The 13,098-nt window shown below is 38.1% G+C and overlaps 1 protein-coding gene across 2 annotated transcripts in view; it reads left to right on the forward strand.

Annotated features, from left to right (window-relative positions):
- SYT1 (synaptotagmin 1) overlaps positions 1 to 13,098 on the forward strand; it is a 520,808-nt gene that overhangs the window by 179,034 nt on the left and 328,676 nt on the right. For both annotated transcript variants that reach the window (XM_075932323.1, XM_075932321.1), the window contains exon 3: positions 8,115 to 8,170. The gene's annotated coding sequence lies outside the window, so the exon portion shown is untranslated. The remainder of the gene's footprint in view (positions 1 to 8,114; positions 8,171 to 13,098) is intronic.

The following is a 13,098-nucleotide window of genomic DNA, read 5'->3' on the forward strand; positions in this document are numbered from 1 at the left end:
TCATGATCCTCCTGTACTGGCCAGAGGGACAGAAACTGAAAACTGGCACATAGGCAGCCACCTGCCACAATTTCCTTTGTTACTTGTTTCAGCTGCTCTTGCTGGTGCACCAGAGATCACAGAGATGCACAGGAAGGGCATGATCCTATATGGTGACATCTAGTGACAGGAATATCATTTGCTGTTGTTTGGTTTCTGTTTCTGTTTTTAATTTCTCAGCCAGTTGCCTGTCTCATGTGGCCAGGCCTCTGAGCTCCTGAGACTGATTCAAAAACCATAGGAAGTCCTGGCTGAATTGGGATAGTGAAGTGTACTTAGGAATGCTCATAAACTTTATCCAGATCTGTACACGTTTTAGAGGGCCATTTGAGAACATGGTCCAGAGCGGTGTTTGGCAGGCCTATGAACCTTTACTTTTTAACAATACTGAATAGTTCCCAAATTTTAAATCAAGCATTTGATACAGTACATATGTGTTTGGGATGTGTCTGCTCAGCAGAACACTTTCTGCTACACATTTTTTGGTATACAACATAGCAGTGACTACTGAACTTCTTTCCTTTATGATTCTCTCTCCAAACTGTTTGAGTCATCACCCACCACCAGTCAGTACTGACATATTTATAATGTAACATGGACATTATTTTTGCTGTACACAATCTACCATTTGTTTATTGGGTGGTGAATACTGCCATCTAAAATTTATGAACTTAAATTAGTATATTTAGTTTTTTTGTTTTTTCTGGGTGTATTTGAATGCAGGTTTCCAGTCTATTACATTGAAGGCCTCAGTTCAGACAGTAATGACCTGGATAGTGCCTGTTTTAATGTAATCTCTGCTTGCTGACTGCTGTTCCAAGAATAAGAATTTAAGCCCAAAGATTTAATGAAATCCCTTGGGATTAGTGCTCACTGTACTGAAGAAATTGCATATCAACCTTTTCTCTGCACTTTAGCCATGAGGTTTAGTATCTGAATAGGAGGGTGTCCAAGAGAGAGACAACTCTGAGTTCATCAATAATTTACATTTTTTGTTACTTACAAACCTGGTATTTGGGCTTCCGTTGCTATAGCAATCCATCTGGGCCTGAATGGATAGTATTTTAAATGGTGGTTATATATGGATTCACAGTGTGTGCTTTAAATCCCATGCTAAACTAATCCTTAGATCTGTGCTGTGACTTATTTGAAGCATCAACAAAATCAGTGTTACTTACAGTTAATGTTATAGGCATGTTAAACAAATTAAGCATATTAGATATTTGAATATGAATATTAGGAAAGAGTTTGAAATTGCACTATATTTCAACTTTCATCTAAGTTTATATGTATACAAACTTACATAGCTCCGTCTATTCAAATTCAAATTTGCTGCAGATCAGGAAATTAGAAATTATGTAGGTTATATATTTTGATTTAAGATACAGACTGGTGTTCTACATAATGTCATATATCATAATATTAGCTTGGCTTTCCTAGGTACCATTTTTATGTCGTAAAAATATCCATATAAATCACCATACAGTATATCTCCAATCTTAAAATAATCTAGTTTTATCTCTCAGTGGTGGAAGTCAGAGTTCTAGAGCTGAAAACAATATTTTAAATTCTCATCTGCTGTGCTGACATTAAACTAAAGTTACCATTTGAAGTTTTAAATTCAGCTTCAGAAAGCCCAGCAGCTTTATTTCCTACTTTGATTTTGCAACACCAAAATTCAAAATGAAAGTAATTTGAAATCATCTGGAATCTACATAAAACCATAAATCTGCCCATGACCAATGGAATAGTCACAGGATTCTTAGTGAATCTGAACTGAATTTCAAATTTGCTGCAAAACCAGAAGTGAAGCAAGTTTTTGGATTAATAAATTCCTATTCCAAAAGGGATCATTGTGACCATCCATCTGATCTCCTGTATAATAGGGAATAAGTGCTAGAACAAGGGGTGCTGCAGCACCTCCTGGCTTGAAGTGGTTTATATTATGTACAGATTGAATGGCTCTCAGCAACCCCACTATTCAAATTGTTCCAGCCCCTCTGTAACACAGCCCATAGAACTTTCCTAAAAAGAACTAGAGGTCACCACATTAAATTAATAGGTAGCAGGTTTAAAACAAACAAAAGGAGGTATTTCTTCATTCAGCGCATGGTCAGCCTGTGGAACTTCTTATCAGAGGAGGTTGTGAAGACCAGGACTTTAACCCAATTCAAAGAAGAACTAGAAAAATTCATAGAAATTAGGTCCATCAATACTTATTAGCCAGGATGGGTAGGAATGGTGTCCCTTGCCATTATTTGTCAGAGACTAGGAATGGGTGACAGGGGTGAGATTGCTTGATGATCACCTGTTCTGTTCATTCCCTCTGGGGCGCCTGGAATTGGCCACTGTTGGAAGACAAGATACTAGTTAGATGAACCTTTGGACTGACCCAGTTTGGCTATTCTTATAAATAAAATAATTCCTAGAACAGATCTTTTAGAAAATTATCCAATTTTGATTTAAAAAAATGCTCAGTGTTGGAGAGTCCAGCACAGTATTTGATAAGTTGTGCATCACCCATTGGAACAATTTCACATGCCTTGTTTTTTAGAAGAAAAGTTTAATGCAGCTCAAATCTAAAATTGTAGCCAAATCTGTCATATACCATCATTACTTCATAATCCCCAAATAAAGAACGTTCATTTTGGAAAATATGCCTACTGTTTAAAAAAAGATGAAAATACACAATAAATGAAGCAAATCCTGTACTTATTGATCAAAATATGTAAGGATTTAGGAATTGTTATCTCCATACAAAATAGACCTCTTCATTCTTCTTAGGTGTTGTACATGCAAAACAGTAAGAAAATAAGACTGTCACAGATGGTCCAAGAAGGCTGGAAAAATGTTTAATAACTACACAGTTACTCTTTTGAAAACATGTCTCTCAGAGAAAAAGGAAGCATAAAATAGAATTTGTCTAGTTAACTAATGTGTTTTTATAAAGTGTAGAGGTTCTATGTGTCCATTAACAAGTTCCAATCTACTTCTATTTAAATGATTTAAAACAAAATTATACATGACATTTTTGCTCAGTTGAACTCCCACTGCTAATGTATTTCATTTTATCTGAACATATTGGACTAGGCTTATTTTAAGGGCCCAATTTTGATCCCTTTACTTAATCGAACTGTTCCCATAATAGGGTAACTGGGGGTAAAAGTGTTAAAATGAGACCCAAAAGGACTTCTATTTTGTTCAATGAGTGATCACGAGTAAATGAAATAGAAGTTGATTATTTATTTATTTATTTATTGAAATAGAAATAGTTTATTTACAAGTCTACTTAGTACCTCAAAATATCTGTTGTAGACACCAAATGTATAATATAGATTACGCTGCAAAGATATATTGCAAAATGCAGCCAAGCATATCTAACTGTATTTTATTCTGTTGGTATTTCTAATAGCTTTCATTAGAAAACTGTTTCCTTTCAAATACCAATGAAATGAAACCAAATCATGCAACAGACAAGTAATGTGACAGATGCTACATCTGTAGTTTCGGAAATGTAGTTGTCACTACAGGGGATCTTTCGCATGGAAGACCCACAGGAGCCCATAACTAAAGCTGACTAAATTAATCTTCCAGCACATCTCATCAAAAATATTCTGTTTAATAGTAAGCAACAGAGGCACAGAAGAATTCCCATTGTAGAGACATTTTTTATATTTTACATTATGTATTTTTATTTCCTTTGTATCTCTGTGGTATTTCTGAGCTGTGATAGTAACCTTGAGAATTTCAGTATTTAGTCCAGGCAAAGCTATCTGATTGCTGATGCTAGGATTTTTTTTTTAAATCATTTCTTGCAGGCTAATATGTCACAAACTAGAGCATAGTCTGTGTACCATTATTGCCTTGAGGGAAACTCCCTCTGCAATGCCGAGGAAGTAGACAGGCTCTTTTTATTTGTCACTTAATAAACCACTTGACTTGATCATGATGCTGCATAATTTTGTTTCACTTTTTGTTTTTGTCTTGTGGGGAGCAGGCCCTGTATTTTTCATCAGTCCTTTTTGATTAATACTCAAGTAGGGATCTATATGTTTGTAACTTTCTCTGGCGTGCTCTGGCTTTTATGGTATATAGAAATAATTTTCATCTGAGACATTTTGTGATCATGTGACATAGCTTGACACAGGCAGTCTATATAAATAGAGTAAGGCAGAGACTGTATACAACAAAGCAAATGTGTTAAGTTCTCTGAGGCTTGGTAGTTCTATCTATTCTAATACTAAATGTACAGAAGGACCTAAACCAAAATCCTTGATCTGAATCCCAGGAATAGATTGGATCAGAATTTGTAGTGGAAGCATCTTTTTGTAAGAAGCCAAATGTGAATATGTTACAATTTGGGAAAATTCAAATTTTGGCCTAACTTTCAAATCTCCAAATTTTGGAGGGCTTGAACTAAAGTTTGATCTAGAGTTTTGGTTCAGCCTGCAGTAGAGATAAGAAGTAGAGACCAAAAATTTGGATTAGGCCCAACAATGACAGTATACTATACCTAAGGATGATCAAAGTTATTGTTCTATCTGTATACCTGAGATTACTGATATCTGAATTGAAAAATCTGGGGAGAAAAATAGTTAATCCCACTGCTATGTGCTGCTAGATTATTCTAAACCTAACTTTTTTTTTTTTAATAATGCTCTCCTATAATCCTGCCAGACAATTTTCTATTACTTCATTCTCCAGAACTCTTAGAACATAAGAATATAAGAACAGCCATACTGAGTCAGACCAAAGGTGCATCTAGACCAGTATCCTGTCTGCCAACAATGGCCAATACCAGATGCCCCAGAGGGAGGAATCATAACAGGCAATCCTTATGCGATCCCTCTCCTGTTACCCATCTCCAGAGAAACAGAGGCTAAGGACCCCATTCCTACCCACCCTGGCTAATAGCCATTGATGGGCCTAATCTCCATGAATCTATCTAGCTCTTTTTTGAACCCTGTTAAAGTTCTAGCCTTCACTACATTCTCTGGCAAGGAGTTCCACAGGCTGACTGTGCGCTGAGTGAAGAAGAACTTCCTTTGGTTCTGCCTATTAATTTCATTTGGTGACTCTTGGTCATTTACTCATGTCCAGTGGTCATTTACTCATAGCCCATTAATACAGGCAAACTAGGTGGTCACCTAGGGTGCCAAGATAAATGGCCGTTGAGGGCTTTGGAAGCGGGGGCGCCGATTGCACGCTGATCGCACGTTTTGCCTAGGGCGCCAGTTGCCAGCAGCTCATCTAGGGCTGCTCCTGCTCATGTCACAGATACCAGCAACATAGATGGAGGAGAAAGAGCAAATAGTTTTGAGAAAGTTTAAAAATTAATGTTCTACCCCAAAGGCTGCAAAATAACTTTTTTTTCCTAAGTCTCAGAGGGATAGCCATGTTAATCTGTAAAACACAGCAAGTAAAAAACAACAAGGAGTCCTAAGGCACCCTCAAGACTGACAGATGTGTTTGGACATAAGTTTTTGTGGAGATGCATAAATCTAACAGTGATTTTGACCCAATGAAGCTTATGTCCAAATAAATCTGTTAGGGTATGTCTACACTTGCACCCTCTTTGGAGAGAGGGATGCAAATGAAGACATTCAAAATTGAAAATGAAGCCAGGATTTAAATATCCTGTGCTTCATTTGCATAATCGCGTTATGGCGCTATTTCAAAATAGAGCTATTTCGAAATACAAAACGCAGTGTAGATGTGGTTATTTCGGGAGAACACCCTTCTTCCAAAATAATCCTTATTCTTCACAAAATGAGGTTTAGCAGTTATTTTGGAAGAAGGGTGTTCTCCCAAAATAACCACATCTACATCGCGTTTTGTATTTCGAAATAGTGCCATAATACAATTATGCAAATGAAGCTTGGGTTATTTAAATCCCGGCTTCATTTACAATTTTGAATATCTTCATTTGCATCCCTGTCTCGAAAGAGGGTGCAAGTCTAGACATACCCTTAGTCTTTAAGGTGCAGAGGGACTCCTCATTTTGTTTGCTTCTTTGTTTGTTTGTTTTCCTAAGTTATGGAGTAAATAGGTCAACCACCAAGCTCCATTGTCCAAAAGGTGTCTCTACCAGTGACATATGAAAGGATACTTACTTGGAGCATCACAGTGACTGAAAGAACAGCACAGGAGCTAAAATTAATGTTTTAATAAAATTAGGGGAAAGCAGATTTTGAATAATTTACATACTGAGTCCCTTGCTAATTGTCTCATGTTTGCAGCATTACCTCATTTGGAGTGGGATGGTGGAGGAATCACAAATTGTCTGTTTTAAAAATATGCTAAGGATTGATATGATATGGTTTAAAGGTTTTCAAAAAGTCCTGCCCTAGGTATTGCCAGTACCACTCTTCTGTGGAAAGGTTGATGTAAAAGAGCAGTAACAGTAACTTTTCTGGTAACCCTGCACCTGGCTTTCTGGTGTCCGCTGCATAAAACAATTGGCTCATCTTCATTTTTAAGTTCCTTCAAAGCTTGGTCTTCCCCTCCTGAGGTCTCTTCCAACCCTATTATTCTATGATTCCATTTCATCTCTTATTATCCTAGTAACCATCAAGGTCTGCTAATGATGCTTGCCTCTGCCCAGCTGTCCAATTTTCCCTTAAACATTTTCCCATTTTCTCCTTGCTGCCTTTATGCCTGGGAATTGGTCCTTGTAAGAAACTGTGAAGTCACTGTTACACTCCTCCAAATCCAGCCCTAAAACTCATCTCTACTGCAATGCCTCTAAAACACTCAGGCTGCATCTAGACTGGCAAGCGGCCGCTTTTGCGGAAAAACTTGCCAGCTGTCTACAATGGCTGCTTGATTTTGCACAAAAGCACTGACATTCTACTGTCCGAAATAAGTGCTTCTTGCGCAAATGCTTTGACGTTCCCATTCGGGCAAAAGCCCTTTTCCAGAAATGCTTTTGCACAAAAGGGCCAGTGTAGACAGCTGAAAACTGTTTTGCGCAAAAAAGCCCCGATGGCGAAAATGGCGATCAGGGCTTTCTTGCACAAAACCTCGTCTAGATTGGCACGGATGCTTTTCCACAAAAAGTGCTTTTGCGGAAAAGCATCCATGCCAATCTAGATGCTCTTTTCCACAAATGCTTTTAACGGAAAAACTTTTCTGTTAAAAGCATTTGCGGAAAATCATGCCAATCTAAACGTAGCCTGGCACATGGCAATGGTCAGGTAGCTCGTATGCTGTGAGCACTGCTTATTGTACTACTGATTGCATGCTAAAGTGGCATGAGGAATGAAGCACTCCTACAGAATTTTCTCCACTCTTCCTCTAGCAGGGGCAGCTACTGTGATAGTAGCTAGAGACACTCAGTATTTCTTCCCTGCCTCTTCACTTTCATGGGGAACTTGTTCAAGAGTTACTACAACCAGAATGTGAATTTTAAATTGAGGATTCCATGTGGTATTACCCGCAGAGGAAGGCCTGAAAGCATACGTGTTACGAAGAGCCATAGGAGTGAGTGCCTTAGAGGCCCAGATTTCAGAAGATTCTGGATAATCCATGCACTTTGGAGGCCAAACGCGTTATTTCTTTTGCAGGACACGAGATTTAGAAATGACTGGATTCAAAGGAAACTTTGGAAAGGGAACCTTGACAATGTTCCATCCATTCTGTCCCCTTCCATGGGAAACCTGGGCTGTTAATCTTAGGGTATGTCTACACTGTAAATGAAGCTGTGAAGATAGCATGGGTAGGAATATTTGTGGTTGATTTCATTTAGCTGTCTTAGATAACAGTGATAGAAAAGATGTGGTAATACAGGCTAATTGCCTCACTACAAATCCACTAGGGGTTCTCTATGTTTTTGGGTTGCTGGCCCATATAAGGATCTGTACTACCTCATCTTCATTGCTGTTGTTAAAGATGGAGAAATTAGTACCCATGCTAGTTATATTTGAACTACCTGAGTTGGTGACATCTGCATTTGTGATGTAGACATAACTTGTATATGCTCCAAGAGTAACTTAAAAAAAGCAAACTTGTGACATGAAGTAAATGTCCTGGTAAGTTTTATGCATATGAGATATTAAATTCATGTTTTTTTACAGAAACCTGGAACCCTGAACAAAGAAACGTGGTGATCATAGAGTCTGTCTTGTGAACAGTAAGTAGTTTTACATGAATATTGGGAAGGGGTTTCCACCTTGCTATAGGTAACTTTTCACATTTGCCTTTCTTCTACCAGTGTAAGAAATTAGTGTAGTAAGCAATTTTGCCTTCTCTTAAAACCAAATTCATTTCACTGGAGTGGATTTTTATTCATTTATCCTATAATCCTCTTAGATAAGATCATGATAATCCATGCAATGTATCTTTGTGTCAGTACATAGTGAAAATATGGGTGTTACTTTTACTTTTTTTTTAACAAAAATGCATTGTTCTAACACTGGAAGTTAGCAAAATAACAAATAATAATAAATTCAAAATTGGTCAAATCTGGGATGCTATGTAGTTTAGTGATAAAACAACAGTGGGCTCTGGGGTTTGAGATATACAATTCATTCAGCGTAGCCAGGGTGAGGAGAGAATTCTGTGTCCTCATGTTATCTATTTAGTCATTAGTTCAGAACCACAAAGTGCTGACATAGTCACCTACAAGCTTAAAACATACAACTGTTCTGTAAAGATTAGTCTTTGGTTTTTACTGTTTCATAATGTATCAGGAAATTAAATTGTCTGCAGAGACCAGACAATGAGCCATGATGTCTGTGTTGAGAATAACATTACTGGTATCTTCTTTTAGGAGAATTTTTCAAGTTGGATATGAAGTACAAATTGTGAAAAAAAACATGCAGACAGTGCTTATATTTACCATAGTGTTCTTTGTAGAAAGTAGCAAGAGGTTTGGTAGTCCTGTATCTTTGGATATCAGAAGTGACAACTCTCTGAGAATCAGCATAAAAAAATGTGTTTAAAGCATTTCTATTTACAGTTCAAACCAAACAGCTGCTATATAGTATGCACTAGTAGAGGCTGCCTCTTTGTGGCAGAATATTGTAGAATATATGTATTGTACATAAGACATAACAATCCTTTACTATGCTTTGCGTACTGTAGAGTAGATACGAGGGAATATTCATGGACATATCTAATCTCTATTCAAATAATTAGTTTGCTGCATAATCCTATATACAATAGAATCACATAGCATGAAGACTTCAGCAATAGTGTGTGGCCAATAAACTTTGGTTCCACAGAAGATTTATTGGACATCTTGGGAAATTATATATACAGGTTGGACCTCCTTGGTTCAGCAACCTCGAGACCTGGTCAGTCCCAAAAGAGGGAGTTTGCTCGATCAGGGATGGCCAATTCCAGCTCCTTGGCTGCCGGCCTCCAGGCTCTTCCCAGGGGCTGCCAGCCTCTCCGCCACACTCCCCTCATGGCCACAGACCTCACTCCCCGGGCTCTAGGCTGCTGATCCCCCCTGATCCCCCCTGGCTGAAAGACTGTCTCCACTCCTGGCCCTTGGCTGGGCCCTAGTTCTGCTCCCGGCTACAGGCCAGGCTCGGGGCCTCCACCACCGAACTTACAGCTGGCCCTGCTGGTCTTTGGTTCAGGGACTCTCTGATCTGGGAACATGTAGCCAGAACAGAGAGTTCTGGACCAGAGAGTTTCAACCTGTATACTAAAAGCCAGAATATAGCCCTTGATCTCTGTATGCATCCAGATTCAGTGAATGGTTTTAAAACTCTGTTAGTCACTTGATATCATGAAAGAAATTGTATGACATTTTGTTAATGCTGAGTCGAGGGGAATGCTTCTTTGAAAATCTGAAGCTCTGTGTTTGCTGTTCTTCATCTGGCGTCCAAATGTAGGCACAGAGTGAATGCATGTCCTATGCCCTAGCGAGTTTATAATCTAAACAGAATGCAACATTTTTTAAAACATTTAATCCATCAACCACTATTATGATTGCAACTAACCTTTAGCTCTTATTGTCCACTTTTAACCACACTAAATATATTTTTATTATTGCAAAATACGTTTAATTTTTACGCTTCATTCATTCCCTGCAACATTTGTCCATTCACCCTAACCTTTAACCTTTCCTACAATTGTTTTTCCCCAGTTGCTATTGATGGTAACACTATTCCTTCTCCTCACCATGCATACACACCACAGATGCTAACATCATTTAGTTTCTCATCATACATACAGCCAAAAATCTCCCTTTCTTACTCTTCAGAGATAGCTTTTGGAATGTTTTAGATTAAAATATTACAGTAACCGAATCAATTGCTATGGGTAAAATTGAAATTACAAGCTGAACTAGTGTTCTAAACTAGGTGAAACGTTGAATTTCCAAGTGTAGTACGGGATAGAGGTCTTGTGTCAAGGCAACCTGATAATACAGTTAATAAGTTTTCACACCTATATCTAAGGAAGTTGAAGGGGGTCACAAAACATGAAATATGGATGAGCTGCTGCAATTTTGTATTTGAAGTTTGACCTCCAAAAGGATAGCTTTTGGAGATTGGAAAAAGGTACAAATAAATCAATTATAATTTGGCCTCAATGGCTTAGGTTCTAGCAGCAGATCATTGAAAGAGGTGCACATGGATTTTAGCAACTCCCCAGTATTTTGTATTTCATTAATGGTTGATGCATAACAAGACATTTCATGAACCAATGTGTATTCATCTGTAGAATGTGAATTTCTCTCCCCTCCCTACACATTCACATACTCACACACATCCTCCTTACTCATCTTCCTCTACTTACTGGCCATACCTTTTTAAATGGAACCGCTTTTTTCACAAGAGTATGGATTTATTTGTGTACATGGAGAATAAATTAATCAACTTTCACTGGTGCTCCATCACATACAAATTCCTTCCCTCCCGCTGGCAGAATAGATGATAGAACCTTTTCAGAGTATCCATTACTTAATTTATCAGTCATGATATTATGGTTACAGAATACAAATGCCCTATCCATGAATATATAATTACTGAAATGGGAAAATACAGTGATTATTTAACATTTGTAATGCATGCTTTATTTAATATTGTCTTTGGAGTACATGTTAGAAATTAAAATAATAATAGAAATGAAATTATTTTCATCTCTCACCCATCATCTGCAATAAGCCACATTACTAACATGATCAGTCTATACATCCAAACATAAAGCATACCTTCAACTCACATTATCTGTCTTTACTATTCAATTGAATTTTTTTCACATGAATTGTACATTCCTTATACATTAAAACATTCTTATGCATGTAACCTGGGATAATAAATTAAATAGTACCATTTTAAAGTATTTATATTTCTTAACTATTTCTCATAATAAAAAATAAATCTTGAAACCTCTAGTATGAGTACAAAACTACAGACCTTTTCTCAAAAATAGTATGAATATAATGAAAATTGCATTAAATGCTCAAAACTTGCTTAGCTATAAAATCTGACCTAATTTTGAATTATGTTCATGTTTTATTTTACAGTGCACTTACAGGTGCCCATAAATTGCACAGAAGATAGATGTCTGCCATTTTATAGCCTAAGGCTCCATTTCAGGAAAACACTAAAGGGTGTGCTTAATTTTCGGCAAATAATTATATCTGAAATTTAGGAAGTTTCTGAAGTGAGCGAGTATGGAAGTGAAGTGATGTGCATACATTTTGAACTTCCAGTGATTTTAATGGGCTTTGGGTCAGGCCCCAAGCTTACAAAGGGATCTACAAGATCACAACCCTGGGTGGCATGGACCTCTGCTGACTCCAATGCAGCTGCACACCGGTGCCCATTCTAACTGCAAGATTAGAGACTTGATGACAAACCATTGAAGATAATAATATAATATAATGCACACCATACTTTTCAGAGCTTTCCTCATTTATGTTTATTTTAATGAGAGTTCATGTAAGCTAAATATTACTCAACAGTGTGACACCATTGTAAAAAAAAAAAGCAAATATCATTCTGGAGTATATTAACAGGAGTGTTGTAAGCAGGACAATAGAAGTAATTTTTCCACTCTACTCTGCACTGATTAGGCCTCATTGGAATATTGTGTCCATTCCTGTGAGCCCATTTCAGGAAACACAGAGAAAATTGAGAAAATTCAGAGAAGAGCAACAAAACGATTAAAAAGATTAAGAGAACATGACCTATGAGGAGAGAGTGAAAGAACTGGTTTGTTTAAACTGGAAAAGAGAAGACTGAGAGAGGACTTGATAACTGCTACAAAGTAACTGAAAGGTTGTTACAAGGAGGAGGGAGAAAAAATATTTTGTTTAACCTCTGATTACAGAACAAGGAACAATGGGCTTAAATTGCAACAAGGGTTGGACATTAGGTTGGACATTGGGGAAAAAAGTTACCTAAATGTCAGCGTGATTAAACACTGGAATAAATTGCCTATGGAGGTTGTGGAATCTCCATCACTGGAGATATTACATAAGAATGGCCATCCTGGGTCAGACCAAATATCCATTTTGCCCAGTATCCTGTCTACCGACAGTGGCCAATGCCAGATACCCCAAGGCTGTGTTTACATTGGCACCCTTTTCCGGAAAAGGGATGCTAGTGAGACAAGTCGGAATTGCAAATGCCGCGGGGGATTTAAATATCCCCCGCGGCATTTGCATGAACATGGCTGCTGCTTTTTTCCGGCTCGGGGACTTGCCGGAGAAAAGCGCCAGTCTAGACGGGATCTTTCGGAAAATAAAGCCTTTTCCGGAAGATCCCTTATTCCTCTTAAATCAGGAATAAGGGATCTTCCGGAAAAGGCATTATTTTCCGAAAGATCCCGTCTAGACTGGCGCTTTTCTCCGGCAAAGCCCCGAGCCGAAAAAAAGCAGCAGCCATGTTCATGCAAATGCCGCGGGGGATATTTAAATCCCCCGCGGCATTTGCGATTCCGACTTGTCTCATTAGCATCCCTTTTCCGGAAAAGGGTGCCAATGTAGACACAGCCCAAGGGAGTAAACAGAAGAAGGAATCTTTAAGCAATTCTTCCCCCAACACCGATTCCCAGCCTCTGACAGAGGCTAGGGGCACCATTCCTACCCATTCTGGT

The sequence above is a fragment of the Pelodiscus sinensis genome, chromosome 1, assembly GCF_049634645.1.
Source record: "Pelodiscus sinensis isolate JC-2024 chromosome 1, ASM4963464v1, whole genome shotgun sequence".
Classification (NCBI taxonomy): Eukaryota; Metazoa; Chordata; order Testudines; family Trionychidae; genus Pelodiscus; species Pelodiscus sinensis.